The following is a 17,803-nucleotide window of genomic DNA, read 5'->3' as shown; positions in this document are numbered from 1 at the left end:
TCAGGGCTGGTGCTGTGGCATAGCAGGTAAAGCCGCCGCCTGCCGTGCTGGCATCCCATATGGGTGCCAGTTCTAGTCCCAGCTGCTCCACTTCTAATCCAGGTCTCTGCTATGGCCTGGGAAAGCAGCAGAAGATGACCTAAGCCCTTGGGCCCCTGCACCCATGTGGGAGACCCGGAAGAAACTCCTGGCTCCTGGCTTCGGATTGGTGCAGCTCCAGATGTTGCAGCCATCTGGGGAGTGAACTATCAGATGGAAGACCTTTCTCTCTCTCTCTCACTATTCCTCTCCTCTCTCTCTCTGCCTCTCCTTCTCTGTCTGTGTACTCTGACTTTAAAGTAAATAAATAAATCTTAAAAAAAGAGACTGCTGAAACTCTTAAGAGAGTTTGGTAAAGTTGCAGGATATGAAATCAATACACAAATATCAATACCCTTTGTATACACAGAAAAATGCCATGGCAGAGAAAGAACATGTAAGATCAGTATCATTCACAATAGCTACAAAATATTTCAATACCTTGAAATAAATTTAACCAAGGATGTCAAAGTTCTCTACAATGAAAATTACAATATATTGAAGTAAGAAATCAAAGAAGACACAAAAAAATGGAAGAACCTTCCACGCTTGTAGATTGGAAGAATTAACATAATCAAAATGCTCATACTATCCATAGCAATTTACATATTCAAAGTTATCCTAAAAAGAGATAAGCAAAAAAAAAAAAAACACCTCAAAGTGGTCCAAATCAAAGTACCAATGACATTCTTCTCAGATCTACAGGAAACAATGCTAAAATTTGTATGGAAGTACAAGAGACCCCAGATAGCTAGAGCAATTGTAAACAAGAAAAAAAAAGTCAGAGGTATCACAATAACAAACTTCAAGTTATCCTGCAAGGCACTTATGTTCAAAACAAGCCTAGTACAGGCACAAAAATAGACATATAACCAAGGGAACAGAATAGAAACCCCAGAAATCAATCCACACCTCATAGCCAACTAATCTTTGACAAAGGAACTAAAATTGATCCTTGAAGAAAGGCCAGTCTCTCTCTTTCTTTTTTAAAAAAGATTTATTTATTTGAAATTCAGCATTACATACAAGAGAAGAGGAGGAGAGAGAGAGAGAGAGAGAGAGAGAGAGAGAGAGAGAGAGAGGTCTTCCATCTGCTGGTTTACTCCCCAATTGGCTGCAATGGCCAGAGCTGCTCCGATCTGAAGGTAGGAGCCAGGAGTTTCCTCTGGGACTCCCACAAGGGTGCAGGGGCCCAAAGGCTTGGGCCATCCTCCACTGCTCTCCCAGGCCATAGCAGAGAGCTGGATCAGAAGTGGAACAGCTGGGATATGAACTGGTGCCCATATGGGATGCTGGCACTGCAGGTGTTAGCTTTACCTGCTACACAGGCATTGGCTTTACCTGCTACGCCACAGTGCCAGCCCCCAGGCCAGTCTCTTCAACAAAGTGTTGCAAGATGATTGAATCTCCACATGAAGAAGTGTGAAACAAGACCTCTACCTTATACGTTATACAAAAATCAACTCAAATGGATCAGGGATGTAAATATATGATCTGATACTAGCAAATTACTAGGGAACATTGCAGAAATTTTGGCATAGGCAAAGACTTCTTCGAAAAGACCCAGAAGCACAGGCAATAAAAGCAAAAATAGACAAATAGGACTACATCAGGCTAAGAATCTTCTGTACTGCATAGGAAACACAGCAAAGTGAAGAAGCAACCGATAGAACAGGAGAAAATATTGCAAACTATGCAACTGATAAGAGATTAATATCCGGAATCCATAAAGAGCTCAAGAAACTCATCAAAAAAAAACACAAACAATCCAGTTAAGAAATGGGTAAAGGACTCGATCAGGCATTTTTCAAAGGATGAAATTCAAATGGCCAACAGACACCTGAAAAATACCCAGGATAATAGCCATCAAGGAAATGAGAAGAAAAACCACAATGAAGTTTTCCCTCATCATAATTAGAACAGCTACTATATTAAAATCAATAAACCATAAATGTAAGTGAGGACGTCAGGGAAAAGCTGGGAATGTAAACTGGTATCACCATTGTAGAAGACAGTATGAAAATATCTCAGAAATCGGAAAACAAATCTACCATATGACCCAGCCATCACACTTCTGGGAATTTACCCAAAAAATGAAAGCAGCATATGAGAGAGTTTATCTGTACCCCTATGTTTAATGCAGCTCAATTTGCAGTAGCTAAGATACAGAATCAAGCCAGATGCCCATCAACCAATGTTTAGATAAAGAAAATGTGGTACATATAAACTATGGAATGCTACTTAGCCATAAAAAACAATGAAATTTTGTTGGTTGCAACAAAATGGATGCAACTGGAATCCATTATACCTAGTGAAATAAACCAGTCCCAATGAGAAAAAATGCTTCCCATGATCTGTGGTAACTAACAGAGTACAAAAATGTAATGTATATGAGTGAAATGGACATTTTGTGGTTTGATTATTGTTTACAGCTCTTGTCTCTACCTTTGAAGAACAGTGTTTTGTTTGTTTCTCCTTCTTAGTGCTTGTTACATGTGACTTGTTATTACTTGTGTTAGTGGGGGGTTAAGCTTATGATTATAAAATAAACTGAAAGTAAGTCACTGCACAAATTAAAAGAAAGAGTAAGAAAGGAATGATAAGGGAGGGTAGAGTAGGAAGTATCACAATGCACCTAAATCTGCATGTGTGAAATACATGAAATTTACTCAACTTTTATAAGTTTAAAAATTATTTTAAAAACCCAAAGTACTGAGTTTCTTAAAAAATGTTAAAACTATCACTCCTTCAAATGTCACTTAACTACTGGCAATGTTGGTTATTTTTTCATCCCTAACTTCCCCCAAATAACTGCAAGTCATATAAGATCAGAAGCCATTTCTCCCTTTCATACCTTACGTCATCCCTCACTCCATCCCAACACCAATGGTGGTATTTCAATATGTATGGTCACTAATACATTCCACAGCAAGTAAAGTAAATGTATTCCTAAAACTTATTGAGATTTTCCCGTATGCTTTATTTTAAGCACTTTAGAAAGATTAGCTGCTTTATTTCTCACATTTATCCTAGGAATTGCAGCTTTTAATGCCTCCATTTTACACATGAGAAAACTGAGATTCATTAAGTAACCTAAGGAACAAGTAAATGACAGAGGCAGAATGAAAACCCAGGTCATTGAGTCCAGGTTCCATGCTACTACTCCACATGGGCTCTGAAGGGGCTATTTATTGAACTCTGTAACTGTGTGGCCAAGTTCCTACAACCTGAATTCCGATTTGGAAGAACTCAGAAGAGCAGTGAAGAGGAGGCAGACATTGAAGGGGAAACACCTGCAGCCATGAAGCTGGACCATGTTTTCTGTGACAAGGACAGCAACTTCCACACTTCCAGAAGAACGACCCTGATCCCAGAACCCTGACAGAAGAGGCAAAGCAGCTTCAGAGAGCAGTGAGTTGTCTTTGAGCCAGGTGATTAAACCCCTCTGATTTTGCTGGCCCTAATCATAATCCAACTGGTCTAGATGCTACCCCCTGTGCAAGCCTAAGCTGGGAGCTTCCTGAGGAATGCCTGGGCCTCAGAGAGCATGGCCAGGAGCTTCCCAAAGAGTATGAATGGAGGCACAATCCTGACAGTGCAGACCTTGGCTCCTGCCATCAAAACCAGTGCAGTGTCCACTGCCCATCAAGACAGTCCCCGGGGCCAGCACCAACAAGGAGTCTAGCTGAGTATCAGAGGCAAGAAATAGGAGGCAACAGCCACGCAGGTGACAAATAGGCAAACAAGAGTCCATTTTCCTTCCTTCTGACCAAGCTACCCTGAATCTCCTTGTCCAGAAATGAAGTGAGCCCCAGCCACCTACTGCCAGTCTTCATGGGGGGTGATGGTGCTGTGGGAAAATTCCCTGTGATGGAACTCCAGAGTGCCCCTGTCCAGGACACAGTGACCAAAAAGCTTGGTAAAACCAAGGGCCAGCGGACCAGAGTCCCTCCCTCAGGGAACCCCAAAACCAAAGACCTGGAGCTCAGACAATAGTGAGAAGAGCAGAAACAGTTCTTCAGGGAGGGAAGGGCCCCAGATGGCCAACTCAGCCCCCAGCTTGGGTTCAAACCCTACTGGGAGGGAGTGAATTACAGAGAGTAACCCTAGGCTTATCCTGACCTGTTCTCAGGTGTCAAAGGCTCCTCCCAGGTCAGACATCAACCTTCAAGTTCCCTCTACTCTGGACAACAGATTTCCTAGATGTCAAGCAGCAGACTCAGTCCCAACAGGCAACAGGGATCATGTTTCCCAATGCAAGTAGAAAAGAGGCCGCATGAAGCACCACAGCTCAGAAGCCCAAGAAGTGGGTCATGGGCCTCCGAAGCACAATCCTTCTAATCAATAGTTCCCACCACCTCCTGTGAAAACCTAGTCCATGAGTAAAACCAGATGCAGGCCTTGGTGGGCAAGGTCCTGATGGAGTTGCTGAAGCAGGAAAGAAACGGCCATGGACATCACCAAGATCAGCAAGAATGATCGCAGGAGCTGCAAAGCAGGAGCTACCTGGGTCCTGTTGGCGACGAAGGCCCCCAGGAGCGAGCAGAAGCAGAAGCCGAAGGCTGGGGAAGGTGGAGATGGTGCCAGTTCCCAAGAAAATGCCTCTAGGATTCCAAGAGGAAACAAAAAAGCAGTGCAAGTGGTAATGGCAAAGAAAAAATGAAACTCCAGAGTGCCTGGGAGTGCCTGACACCCACGGATCCAGGGACAAGCCATAAGGGGATTTGGGAATGGTGAAGATTAAGGGTGGAGGTCAAAGCAACCCGAAAACAAGTAGAAGCAATCTAAAAAGGAAAGACAAAGGACAGCACAAAATGGAGAAGCAGAAAGCAAAAAGAAAACCTTCATCCCACAGCACAAATATAAATTTCCCAAATCCAGTATAACAAATATAAAATAGGAAAACTCTAAATTAAACTAAGCAAGTTGAATCACAATTTAAAGACTACCAACCAATAAAAAGTTACAGAAACAAAATTTAAGTTATAGAAATACAAAATATTCCAAACATTTAAGAAAAAAAAAACAGGCACACTTATATTTCCCAGACATGCCAAGGTAGAAATAAGCACAGAATATTTTCACATATTTTAGAAAGCCAGCATTACATTGATTATAATGCAAATTGATCAGAACTTGAAATATGAATTAAGTGTAAGCCTGTCTTTTAAAAACACATGCATATCTCCTTAGTAGTTTTATAATAAATGAAATACATATGAAAATAAAATCAATAACAAGTGAGATAGAAGAAAAATGCAAGAGGTGGTAACATTTTGAACAAGCCATGTAGATTGTCCAGGTAGTTGAAAAATTCAAGAAAATCACATGACCATTTAGATTGAATGTTGAAAAGCATTTAAAAAATTCATTGGAGGGTGAACCAAGGGCAAAGGAAGACCTTTCTCTCTGTCTCTCTCTTTCACTGTCCACTCTGTATGTCAAAAAATAAAAAATAAATAAAAAAATCAGCATGTAATCAAAAAAAAAAACTTACTAGCTTTTTAGTAAAAATAAACTGTGGCTTCCCTACTGTGATCAAGGTTGTTTAAAAGGATCCTACAACAAACAACATAATTAATACGGGATCATTGACAGATTTCTCCCTTTAGAAACCTAGACCAGCTGACTCCACTGTCTCCAAATTCATCTTTTTTCATTACATCTGCATTTATTCCAAATAGAATTAATATATTTATACTGAAAAGTCAGGCATATGAAATTCACATATGCACTTGTCTGCATTAGCATAGAGTTAGTGAACCTAAGAATCCTCAATTCCAGGCTGTGGTACATTTTTTTTTTTTTTTTTTTTGTCTCCAGCTTCTTACTGGAGGAGTAGTCGGGGGAGGGGGAAAAGAACAAAAGGAAAAAATAAGGTGTAAAGATCAATTTCTAAGCAATAAAATCTCAGTATATTGGAGATCTTTATTTAGAGAGAATCCATAACATCTAAAAACAAAAACTGATACATGAATTGAACGAGCTTTCAGGAAAGATCAATATCTTTAAAATCCACTAGATTACCAAGCATCGGCAAGAAACAAATAGAAGATATTAAAGGTCAGTAGGCAGAGTGGAAAACATATATTGACAGGAGGGAAAAAAAGGCTTCAATTATGTGATGCCTTTAAGCATTCTTCAAATCAATATTAAAACATGATACAAATGGCCCAACAGAAAAATGAGCAGAAATACAAAGCGAAAGCCCCTAAGCCAAGAAGCAGAATTTTAACTCACCTGAAGCAGGTGACCGCCAGCTGCAGCCAGGATCCGCCTGCGAGAAGCATGGGGCGACCCCGGGGTGATCCCAGCGGGTGGCAGGTGCACCACGCGGAGAGGAGCCCAGGAGGAGGGAAGGGGGCCGCTTCCCACCTCTCCTGATTCACACCAAGCACAGACCAGTTAGGGAGCCACGCCTTGGAGGATGCTGATTGGCTGAGTCTTTTGTGACGCTGTGGGCGCCCCCGTCCAATCAGCCACGGTGATGTCATCACGCGGGATCTTGACGTCACAGTGGTGTTAGAGTTCCTAGGCAGAGCGAGGTCCTAGGAGATGGCCGCGCTGCTGAGAAGCTAAAGAGCCAAGTCGGGGTCTGCGCTCTCCACCTTCACAAGCTGGGAGTCACCGGGTAACTAGGAGCTGAGGACCGCGACGTGGTGAGTGTGTGGGCCTGGGGGTCCCGACAGGGGGAAGCGGAACCAGTGGAAGCTGCCTGGGACCCCGGACCCCTTCCCTGGCACCCGGGACCCCCGACGCCCAGCCATACCAGGACCCCCGGGACCCCCGACGCCCCGCCTCTTCCCTGGTACCCGGGACTGTTGACGCCTGGTCCCTCCCTGGCACCCAGGAACCCCGACCCGTTCCCTGGTACCCATGACCCCCGACATCCGGCCCCCTCCCTGGCACCCCGGATCCCCAGAGCCCGGCCCCTTCCCCGACGCCCAGCCCCTTTCCTAGCACCCATGACCCCTGATGCCCAGCCCCTCCCTGGCACCTGAGACCCCCGACCCCTTCCCTGGCACCCATGACTCCCAACACCCGACCCCTCCCTGTCACTCGGGATCCCAGAACCCGTCCCCCTCCCTGTTACCTGGAACCTCCTACCCCCTCCCTGGCACCCATGACCCCAGACACCCTGCCTCTTCCCGACATCCAAGATCTCCCTGGCTCCCACTGCCCCGACGCCTGGGCTCTTCCCTGGCAAACGGGACCCTCGACGCCCGACCCTCCCTGGCACCAGGGACCCTGAAGCCCAGCACCTCCCTTGCACCCGGCACACCCGATGTCCCACCCCTCCCTTTCACTTGGGATCCATGACGATCGGCCTCCATCCTTGCACCCAGGACCTTGACGCCCGGCCCTTTCCTTGGCACCCAGGACCCTCAATGCCCGGCCCTTCCCTGTCACTTGGGACCCTAGATGCCCGGCCCCTCCCTGACACCCGTGACCCCCGACACCCAGCCACTTCTGGTACCCTGGACCCCAGATGCCCAGCCCCTTCCCTGGTACCCGGGACCCAAATCACCCGGCTCCCTATTGGGCCCCAGGATCCCTAACACGTGGACCCCTCCTTGAAACCCGTGATCCCTGAAGCCCGGCTGTCCGTGGCACCCAGACCCCTGATGCCCAACCCCTCCCTGGCACCCAGGACCCCCAACCCCCTCCCTGGCACCCGTGGCCATGACGCCAGGCCCCTCCCTGTCCCTCAGGACCCCAGACGCCCAGCCCCCTCCCTGGCAATGAAGATGCCTGACCATTTCCCTGTCACTGGGACCCCTGATGCCCGGCCCCTCTCTGGCACCCAAACCTCAATGCCCGACACCTCCCTGGCACCCGGGACACCCAACAACCTCCTGGCACCCGGGACCATTGACAACCAGCCATACCAGCACACCCGGGACCCATGACACCAAGCCTTTCCCTGGCACCTGGGACTGTCGATGCCCGGTCCCTCCCTGGCACCCGAGAACCCCGACCCATTCCCTGGTACCCGTGACCCCCGATGTCCAGGCCCCCCCTGGCACCTCGGATCCCCAGAGCCCAGTCCCTTCCCTGATGCCCTGCCCCTCCCTGGCACCCGGGACCCCTGATGCCCAAATACTCCCGGGCACTCGAGACCCCCAACCCCTTCCCTAGTACCTGTGACCCCTGACTCCCGGCCCCTCCCTGTCACCTGGGACCCCAGACACTCAGCCCCTTCCATGGCACCTGGAACCTCCAACTCCATCCCTGGTACCCAGGACCCCCAACACTTGGCCCCCTCCCTGGCACCCAGAACCCTCAATGCCCGGCCCCTTCCTGGCACCCGGAACCTCTGACTCCTTCCCTGGCACCAGGGACCCCTGACACCCAACCCTCCCTGGTACCCGGGACCCCTGATGCCTGGTCCCTTCCTTGGCACCATGGACCCCCATCACCCGGCTCCCTAGTGGGCCCCAGAATCCACAATGCCTGGCCTCTCCTTTCACCCAGGGCCCCTGACGCCTGGCCTCCTCCCTAACACCCATGACCCCCCGACATCTGGCCGCCTCCATGGCACCCATGAACCCTGGCGCCTGGCCCCCTCCTTCTCATCCAGGAACCCTGACACTCAGCCTCCCCCGGCACCCTGGACCCCCAATGCCCAGCCCCTTCCCTGGTACCCGGGACCCCCATCACCCGGCTCCCAACTGGGCCCCAGGATCCCTGATGCCTGGCCCCCTCCTTGACACCCATAACCACTGAGGCCGGCCCCTTCCCTGGCACCCAGGACTCCTGACACCCAACCCTCCCTGGCACCTTGGACCCCCAATGCCTTGCCCCTCCTTGTCACTTGGGACCGCAGATGCTCAGCCCCCTCCCTGGCACCCGTGACTCCCAATGTCTGGCCCCCTTTCTGGCACCCAGGGACCCTGCCACCTGGCCCCTTCCATGGCACCCAGGACCCCTGAGGCCCAGTTGCTTTCTTGGCACCCAGGATTCCCACCACCCGGACCCTTCCCTGGTACCCAGGACCCCCAATGACCAGCCCCCTTTCTGCACCCGGTACCCCAACGCCCAGCACCTCCCTGGCACCTGAAACCCCCGACCCCCTCCCTGGAACCCATGACCCCCGACACCCGGCCCCCTCCCTGCACCCGGGACCCCGACATCCAGCCCTATCCCTGGCAACCTAACATTGACACCCAGCCCCCTCCCTGGCACCCATGACCCCTGACACCTGCCCTCCTCCTTGACACCCGGGAACCCTGATGCCCGGCCTCCCCCCAGGCACACTGGAACCCCAATGCCCAGCCCCTTCCCTGGTACCCGGGACCCCCATCGCCTGACTCCCTATTGGGCCCAGGATCCCTGACATGTGGACCCCTCCTTGAAACCTGTGACCCCCAAAGCCCCGCCGTCCCTGGCACCCGGACCCCTGATGCCCGACCCCTTCCTGGCACCCGATACCCCCAACCCACTCCCTGGCACCCGTGAACCATGATGCCCAGCCCATCCCTGTCTTTCAGCACCCCAGATGCCCAGCCCTCTCCCTGGCACCCGGAACATCGACTCCCGGCCTCTTCCCTGGTACCCATGACAAATGACCCCTTCCCTGACACGTGGTACCCCCGATGCCTGGCCCCTCCCTGGCACCCGGGACCCCTGATGCCCGGCCCCTCCCTGGCACGCGGGTCCCCCATCTCCTGGCTCCCTCCTGGGCTCGAGGATCCCCAACGCCTGGCCCCTCTTGACACCAAGGACCCCTGACGAATGGCCTCCTCCCTGGCACCCCAACGTCCAGCCCCATCCCTGGCACCATGGACGTTGACACCCAGCCTCTTCCTGGGCACCAGGGACCCTCGACACCCTCCCTGGCACTCGTGACCCTGTCGCCATGCCCTCCCTGCCATTCAAGACCACCGATGTCTGGCCCCCTCCCTGAAACCCCTGATCCCCAATGCCTGGCCCCTTCCCCAACGCCCAGCCCCTTCCCTGGTACCTGGGACCCCCATTGCCTGGCCCCTCACTGTCTCTCAGGACCCCAGAAGCCCAGGCCCCTCCTGGGCACCCGGGACCCCCATCACCCGGCACCCTCACTGTCACTTGGAACCCCTGAGGGCCGGTCTCCTCCCTTGCAGCTGGGACCCCTGATGTCAAGCCCCTTCCCTGGCACACAGGACCCTCGATGCCCATCCCCTCCCTGGCACCCTGGACCCCTGGCGCCCGGCCCCTCCCTGGAACCCAGGAAACTTGACGCCTGACCCCACCCTGGCACCTGGGACCCCCAACCCCCTCCCTGGCACCTGTGACCCCCGACTCCCGTCCCCTCCCTGTCACATGGGACCCCAGATGCCCAGCCTCCTCCCTGGCACCCTGGACCCCCGATGCCCACCCCCTTCCCTGGTACCCAGGACTCAAATTGCCCAGCTCCCTCATGGGCCCAGAGATCCCTGATGCCTGGACCCCTCCTTGAAACCCCTGACCCCCGACATCCGGCCTCCTCGAAGGCACCCGGAATCCCTGACACATGACCGCTACCTTGCACCCGGGACTCCCCAAACCCCTCCCTGGCACCCCTGATCCCCAATGCCTGGCCCTTTCCCTAATGCCCAGCCACTTCCCTAGTACCCAGGACCCCCATCGTCCAGCCCCTCACTGTCTCTCAGGACTCCAGAGCCCAGGACTCTCCTGGGCACCTGGTACCCCCATCGCCTGGCCCCCTCCCTGTCACTCGGGACCTCTGATGCCCAGTCTCCTCCTTTGCACCTGGGACCCCTGACGCCCAGCCCCTTCCCTGGCACCCAGGACTCTAGACACCCATCTCCTCCCTGGCACCCAGGACCCCTGATGCCCGTCCCCTCCCTAGCACCCAGGACCCTCAATGCCTGACCCCTCCCTGGCACCCAAGACCCCGACCCCCTCCCTGGCAGCTGTGTCCCCGGACACCCAGCCCCTCCCTGTCATTCGGGACCCCAGACACCCGACCCCCTCCCTGTTACCTGGGACCTCCAACCCCTTCCCTAGCACCCATGACCCCAGACACCCGGCTTCTTCCCCCGACGTCCAAGATCTCCCTGGCTCCCAAGACCCCGATGCCCGGCCTCTTCCCTGGCTCCCGGGACCCTGAAGCCCAGCCCCTCCCTTGCACCTGGGACACCCAATGTCCAGCCCCTCCCATTCATTCAGGACCCATGATGCCCGGCCTCCACCCTTGTATCCAGGAACCCTGATGCCCAGCCCTTTCATTGGCACCCGGGACCCCTGAAGCCCAAACCCTCCCTGGCACCCGAGACCCCCGACCCACTCCCTGGTATTCGTGACCCCCAATGTCCGGGCCCTCCCTGGCACCCGAGACCCCGGACACCTGCCCCCCTCCTTGACACCAAGGAACCCAGATGCCCAGCCTCCTCCCTGGCACCCTGGACCCAAATCACCTGGCTAAGTCCTGGGCCCAGGAATCCCTGACGCCTGGAACTCACCTTGAAACCCGTGAACCCCGACGTCCAGCCACCTTCATGGCACCCGTGACACCCGACGCCCAGCCCTTCCTGGCACCCGGACCCTTGAAGCCCGACCCCACCCTGGCACCCGGGACCCCCAACCCCCTCCCTGGCACCTGTGACTCCTGACGCCAGGCCCCTCCCTATCTCTCAGGACCCTAGATGCCTGGCCACTCCCTGGCACCCGGGACACCTAAAGCCAACCCCTCCCTGGCACCTGAGACCCCCTGACACCCTCCCTGGCACCTGTGAACCCTGATGCCTGGCCCCTCCCTGTCAGTGGGACCACAGACGCCTGGCCCCATTCTGGTACCCAGGAACCCATCGCCCAGCTCCTTCTGGGCCCCATGACACCAGAAAACTTCCCTGACACCTGTTACCCCCAGTGTCCGGCCCCCTCCCTGGCACACATGACCCTGACACCTGCCCCCCTCCTTGACACCCGGGAACCCTGATGCCCGGCCTCACCCCAGGCACACTGGAACCCCAATGCCCAGTCCCTTCCCTGGTACCCGGGACCCACATCGCCCAGCTCCCTATTGGGCCCCAGGATCCCTGATGCGTGGACCCCTCCTTGAAACCCATGACCCCTGAAGCCCACCCATCCCTGGCACCCGGACCCCTGACGCTCAACCCCTCCCTGCCACCTGGGACCCCTAACCCCCTCCCTGGCACCCGTGAAGCATGATGCCCAGCCCCTCCCTGTCTCTCAGGACCCCAGATGCCCAGCCCTCTCCCTGGCACCCAGAACATCGACTCCCGGCCTCTTCCCTGGTACCTGTGACAAATGACCGCTTCCTTGACACGTGGAACACCCGATGCCCGGCCCCTCCCTCGCATCCAGGGACCCCTGATGCCCAGCCCCTCCCTGGCACCCGGGACCCTGATGCCAGGCCCCTTTCCTGGTACCCGGGACCCCTATCACCTGGCTCCCTCCTGGGCTCCAGGATCCCCAATGCCTGGCCCCTCTTGACACCAAGGACCCCTGAGGAATGGCCTCCTCCCTGGCACCTGTGACCCCTGACACCTGGCCCCCTTATTGTGACCCGGGAATGCTGACGCTCACCCCCCGGCACACTGGACCCCCGACACCGAGCCCCTTCCCTGGTACCCCGGACCCCCATCCCCCAGCTCCCTACTGGCCCTGGGATCCCTGACGTCTGGCCTCCTCCTAGACACCTGTGACCCATGTCGCCCAGCCCACTCCCTGCACCCAGGACCTTCGATACCCGGGCCCTCCCTGGCACCTGGAACGTTGACTCCCAGCCTCTTCCCTGGTATCCAGGAAACCTGACCCCTTCCCTGACACTTGGGATCCCTGATGCCAGGCCCCCTCCCTGACACTCAGGGCCCTTGATGCATGGTCCCTCCCTGGCACCTGGGATCCCTGACAACGACCCCTCCCTTGCACCCGGGACCCCCAACTCCTTCCCTGACACCCGGGACACCCGATGTGCGGCCCCAACCCTGGAACCTAGGAACCCTGCCGCCGGCCCCCTTCCGTGGCACCCAGGACCCACGAGGCTTGGCTGCCTCCCTGGCACCCAGAACTCCCACCGCCAGTCCCCTTCCCTGCACCGGGGACTCAGACGCCAGGTCCCTCTCTGGCACATGGGGCCACCGACCCCCCTCCCTGGCACCCATGACCTCTAAGTCCAGCCTCCAGCCTGGCGCCCATGACCCCTGAAGTCTGGCCCACTCCCTGGCATCCCAGGCCCCCAACACCCAGCCACTTCTCCAATGCCCAACACATTCCCTGGTACCTGGGACCCACACCATCTGGCACCTTATCAGGTACCCGGGACTCCCGATGCCTGGCACCTCACTATCACTGGGGACTCCAGATGCCAGGCCCCCTTACTGGCACCAGGGACCCGTGATGCCAGGCTCCTCCCTGGCACCCGGGACCATTGACAACTGGCCCTACCTGGCACCTGTGACTTCCGACGCCTGGCCCTCCATGTCACTTGTGACTCCCGAATTCCGGCCCCCTCCCAGGCACCCGGGATCCCTGACACCCGACACCTTCCCTGATGCCTAGCCCTTCCCTAGTACCCGGGAACCCCATCGCCTGGCCCTCTCCCTGTCTCAGGGGACCCCAGAAGCCCGGGCCCCTCCTGGGCATCCGGGACACCTGACATCCAGCCCCTCCCTGTCACTTGGGACCCCAGATGCCAGGCCCCCTCCCTGTTTCCCGGGACGCCCGACACCCTGCTGGTGCCCATGACCCCAGATGCCCGGCCCCTTCCCTGGAACCCGAGAATATGACCCCAGGCCTCTTCCCTTGAAACTAGGATCCTTGACGCCAGGCCCCTACCTGACACCCAGGACCCTGACACCTGGCCTCTTCCCTGGCAACTGGGACACCTACGCTTGGCCCCTCCCTGGCACCCAGAACTCCTGATGTCCGGCCCCTCCCTGGCACCCGTGACCCCAGACGCCCGGCCTCTTTTCTGGCACCCTGGACCCCAGATGCCCAGCCCTTTCCCTGGTATCCGGGACCCAAATTGCCTGGCTCCCTATTGGGCCCCGGGATCCCTAACACGTGGACCCCTCCTTAAAACCCGTGACCCCCGAAGCCCAGCCATCTCTGGCACCCAGACCCCTAATGCCTGACCCCTCCCTGGCACCCAGGACCCCCAGCCCCCTCCCTGGCACCAGTGGCCATGACGCCAGGCCCCTCTCTGTCTCTGAGGACCCCAGATGCCCAGCCCCCTCCCTGGCAACCGAGATGCCTGACCACTTCCCTGTCACCGGGACCCCTGACGCCTGGCCCCTCTCGGGCACCCAGACCTCAATGACGCCCAACACTCCCTGGCACCCGGGACACCTAACAACCTCCCTGGCACCCGGGACCCTCGACACCCGGCCATACCAGGACACCCGGGACCCATAACGCCCAGCCTCTTCCATGGCACCCGAGACTGTTGACGCCCGGTCCCTCCCTGGCACCTGAGAACCCCAACCCGTTCCCTGGTACCCTTGACCCCCAGCGTTTGGCCTCCTCCCTGGCACCCCACATCCCCAGAGACTGGCCCATTCCCCGACGCCCGGCCCCTCTCTGGCACCCGGGACCCCTGATGCCCAAACACTCCCTGGCACCCGAGATCCCCCACCCCCTCCCTGGTACCCGTGACCCCCAATGCCTGGCCCCTCCCTGGCACCCTGGACCCCTGACGCCCAGCCCCTTCCCTGGTACCCAAGACCCAAATTGCCCAGCTCCCACCTGGACCCAGGGATCCCTGATGCCTGGAACTCTCCTTGAAACCCATGAACCCCAATGTCCAGCTGCCTCCATGGCACCTGTGACACCAGACGCCCGGCCCTCCCTGTCACCCGGACCCCTGAAGCCTGACCCCTCCCTGACACCTGGGATCCCCAACCCCCTCCCTGGCACCTGTGACTCCCGACGCAAGACCCCTCCCTGTCTCTTGGGACTTTAGACACCCGGCCCCTGCCTGGCACCTGGGACACCTAACGCCTGACCCCTCCCTGGCACCCATGAACCCTGATGCCTGGACCCTCCTTGTCAGTGGGACTGCAGACACCCAGCCCCTTTCTGATACCCCAGACCCCTGACACCCGGCTCCTTCCCTGGCACCCGGGACCCTCGACCCCTTCCCTGTTACTCAGGACCCCAGAGGTCTGGCCACCTCCCTGGCACCAGGACACCAATGCCCAGCCCCTCCCTGTACCCGAGACACTCGACCCCCTCCCTGGCACCCGTGACCCCAGACATTTGGTCCCCTCCCTGACACACTAGACATTGATGCCCCGCCTCTTCCCTGGCACCCAGGCCCTTCACACCCGTCCCCTCCCTGGCACCCATGACCCCATCACGCGGACCTCCCTGTCACTCGAGACCCCCAATGTCCGGCCCCCTCCCTGGCACCCCTGAAGTCCATTGCCCAGCGCCTTCCCTGACGCCTGGCTCCTTCCCTGGGACCCAGGACCCCCATCTCCCAGCCCCCTCCCTGTCTCTCCAAACCCCTGATGCCTGGCCTCCTCCCTTGCACCCTGGACCCCTGATGCCCGGCGCCTTCCCTGGCGCCAAAGAACCTTGACACCCATCCCCTCCCTGGCACCAGGGACCACTGACGCCTGTCCACTCCCTGACACCCGGGACTCCTGACCCCTTCCTGGCACCTGGGACCCAGCCCCCTCACTGGCACTCAGTAACACTGGGCCCAGATCTTTCCCTGGCACCTGGGACCCCGATGCCTGGCCCCTCCCTGGCACCCAGGACCCTGAACACCCGGCCTCCTCCCTGACACCCAGGAACCCTGCTGCCTGGCCCCTTCCGTGGCACCCAGGACCCATGAGAGTCGGCCGCCTCTCTGGAACCCAGGACTTCCACCTCCCGGCCCCTTCCATGCACCCAGGACCCTGACGCCAGGCACCTCCCTGGCACCGGGGACCAGTGACCCCCTCCCTGGCACCCATGACCTCGAAGTCTGGCCTCCACCCTGTCTCCTGTGACCCCCGAAGTCTGGCCCCCTCCCTGGAACTCCAGACCCCCAGTGCCCAGCCCATTCCCCGACACCCAACCCATTCCCTGGTACCCGGGACCCACACCATATGGCCCCTTCCTGGGCACCCAAGACTCCCGACGCCTGGCCCCTCACTGTCACTGGGGACTCCAGACACCAGGCCCCCTTACTGGCAAAGGGGACCCGTGACACCTGGCCCCTTCCCTGGCACCCAGGACCCTTGATACCCGGCCCTCCCCGGCACCTGTGACTCCTGATGCCTGACTTCCATGTCACTTGGGACCCCCGAATTGCGGCCCCCTCCCAGGCACCTGGGATCCCTGATGCCCGGCCCCTTCCCTGATGCCCAGCCCTTCCCTGGTACTCTGGACCCCCATCGTCTGGCCCTCTCCCTGTCTCAGGGGACCCCAGAAGCCCGGGCCCTTCCTGGGCATCCGGGGCACCCGACATCCAGCCCCTCCCTGTCACTCCGGACCCCAGACACCTGGCCCCCTCCCTGTTACCCGGGACGCCCGACACCCTTCCTGGCACCCATGACCCTAGACACCCGGCCCCTTCCCCGATGCCCAGCATATCCCTGGAACCCAAGAATCTGATGCCTTACAACTAGGACCCTCGATGCCAGGCGCCTCCCTGGCACCCGGGACCCTGACGCCTGGCCTCTCCCTGGCACCTGGTACCCTCAACGCCCGATCCCTACCTGGCATCCAGGACCCCTGATGCCAGGCCCCTCCCTGGAGCCCGGGACGCCTGATGCCCAAACCCTCCCTGTCACCCAAGACCCCCGACTCCCTCCCTGGCACCCGTGACCCCCGACGACCGGCCCCTCCCTGTCACTCAGGACACCAGACGACCAGCATCTTCTGGGACCCAAATCGCCCGGCTCCCTCCTGGGCCCAGGGATCTCTGATGCCTGGATCCCTCCTTGAAACCCGTGACCCCCGATGTCCTGCCATCCCGGGCACCCAGACCCCTGATTCCTGACCCCTCCCTGGCACCTGGGATCCCCAACCCCTCCCTGGAACCAGTGGCCCCAACGCCAGACCCCTCCCTGTCTCTCAGGACCCCAGACGCCCAGCCCCCTCCCTGGCAACCGAGATGCCTGACCACTTCCCTGTCACTGGGACCCCTGACGCTGGCCCCTCTCTGGCACCTGGACCTCAATTCCCAACACCTCCCTGGCACCCAGGACCCAAAACAACCTCCTGGCACCTGGGACCCCTGACTTCCAGCTCCTCTCTGTCACTTGGGACCCCAGACGCTCAGCCCCTTCCCTGGCACCTGGAACCTCCAACCCCTTCCCTGGTATCTGGGACTCCCAACACCCGGCCCCCTTCCTGGCACCCAGGATCCTTGACACCCAGCCCCCCAACCCGGCACCCGGGACCCCTGATACCCAACCCTTCCTGGTACTCGGGATCCCTGACGCCTGGCCCCTTCCTTGGCACCCGGGACCCCCATCGCCCGGCTCCCTCCTGGGCCCCAGAATCCCAATCCCTGGCCCCTCCTTGACACCCAGGACCCCTGACTCTTGGCCTCCTCCCTGACACCTGTGACCCCTGACGTCTGGCCCCCTCCATGGCACCCATGAACCCTGACACCTGGCCCCCTCCTTGTCACCCCAGAACCCTGACACTCAGCCTCTCCCTGTACCCTGGACCCCCAACACCCAGCCCCTTCCCTGGTACCCGGGACCCCCATCACCCGGCTCCCTCCTGGGCCCCAGGATCCCCGACGATGCCTGGACCCTCCTTGATGCCCAAGACCCCT

At 57.5% G+C, this 17,803-nt stretch overlaps 1 long non-coding RNA gene and 1 pseudogene across 1 annotated transcript in view; one reads left to right on the top strand and one right to left on the bottom strand.

Moving 5' to 3' along the window:
* LOC138843197 (GDNF family receptor alpha-2-like) overlaps nt 1-6,463 on the bottom strand; it is a 42,003-nt pseudogene extending 35,540 nt beyond the window's left edge.
* Nucleotides 1-17,803, top strand: part of LOC138846305 (uncharacterized) — a 561,128-nt gene that overhangs the window by 409,397 nt on the left and 133,928 nt on the right. The gene's annotated exons all lie outside the window — the stretch shown is intronic.

This window comes from Oryctolagus cuniculus, chromosome 17 (genome assembly GCF_964237555.1).
Source record: "Oryctolagus cuniculus chromosome 17, mOryCun1.1, whole genome shotgun sequence".
Lineage (NCBI taxonomy): Eukaryota > Metazoa > Chordata > Mammalia > Lagomorpha > Leporidae > Oryctolagus > Oryctolagus cuniculus.
This window is presented reverse-complemented; position numbering and strand designations above follow the sequence as displayed.